The sequence below is a fragment of the Vigna radiata genome, chromosome 10, assembly GCF_000741045.1.
Source record: "Vigna radiata var. radiata cultivar VC1973A chromosome 10, Vradiata_ver6, whole genome shotgun sequence".
Taxonomy (NCBI): Eukaryota; Viridiplantae; Streptophyta; class Magnoliopsida; order Fabales; family Fabaceae; genus Vigna; species Vigna radiata.
The window spans coordinates 12,052,457-12,054,129 of NC_028360.1; positions in this window are offsets into that span (position 1 = coordinate 12,052,457).

Genomic DNA, 1,673 nt, shown 5'->3' on the forward strand with positions numbered 1-1,673 from the left:
TTTCTTTTTTCTGATTTTATTTTCGGGTAAATATTTTCTTCATCATACTAATTGTAGAAGAAAAAAAAAAATAGGTCATGTTTTATTACGTGAGTGTAAAGTCTAAACATATGTAGAATAAATTAATTATTATAATAATTATTGTTCGGTTTAGGGTTTATATTAAACAGCGTAACGGTTTTTTAATATTTTTATTATAGAGCAGTAAAATTTAGAGCGGTCAAAAATAGATTATAATTAATCTGGTTCATCATGGGTTTGGATTAAATTGAGTTTGAAAAATTGTATTTTTTTTATACAAATCAGATTTTAATCCGATTCATTTAAATTTGGTTCATAGAGATTGAACCTGTAGTGGACAGGTTGATCCACTAACTTAGCTGACTAATTTTATTTTATTAAAATTTAATTTTAATTTTATAAAAAAATATTTATTATTTTTTCACTTGAAAAAATTATTTAAGTTATCTATTTTCAAAATTAATTATATATAATGAAATATGAAAGTGAAATTTGTTTAGATTTGATTATAAAAAATTTATAATTTCTTTTGAAAATAATTATAATTAAGTAACTGAGTAAGTTAATCCATTTATCCACCAACTTGTGGTGGATGGATTAGGCCAAATTCAAATTTTTCTGATTTATAATAAATAAATCGAGTTCAATTAACTCACTGATGAATCCGTGCTAGACCAATCAGATCAGTCAAGTAACCTGTTTGGACTGCTCTAGTTAAATCTACAGTCATATTTATTTATTATAACGAAATTTGGGTGTTGTGTTAATTATCATTTATTATTATATTATATTATATTTTTATTATACTGTTATTTTATGATATGCACTTTTGAAGACAATATATGTTTGAGAAGTTACATTAATTATGACGGTGCAGTTCTTACTGTACTAGAAAAATATAAAATTTATTCTAGTATTTTAAAATTTGTTTTAAGCAAATTATAAAATAAAATTTATTATTCTTGAAATTGCTAAACGTAATTTAAAGGGATCCCCAAGTTCAAATTAATGGTTGAAACGCTTCTTCATAAATGATTCTTTAACAATATAATTTGAAAATTACGAGATAAAACAACGTTTTTAAACAATGAAAACTAATATACTTAAAGTTAATAATAATTTAGCTCTAAAATAGATTATAATCTACAAGTTAACTCGGTTTATCACATGTTCGGATCAGATTAGATTGAAAAAAAATACATTTTTTTATGCGAGTCAAATTTTAACTCGACTCATTTATCTCTAGTGAGTTTATTGGTCCATCAACCCACATAATTTTATTTTTATTAATTTATTATCTTATAAAATCCTTAAAAAAAATTATGTGGATTGTATTCTATTTTTTTTTTATTTTGAATTATTTTGAGTTTAACATCTTTTTGGAAATGAAATTAATTTAGATTTAAATTACAAAAAGTTTATAATTTTTTTTTATTTTAAAAAATTTATAATTGAGTGAGTGTGAACCCGTTTAATCCACCAATTTGTGGTGGGTCAAATTAAGTTTGAGTTTTTTTGACTCGCTAATAAATAAGTTAAAGGTTAAAAGCTCTTTTTGGTCCCAATTTTGGTTCAGAAAATTCGTTTTGGTCCCTGAGTTGAAATTGTGTTCAATTTCGTCCCAAAGTTCGATTTTAATGTTCAATTTGGTC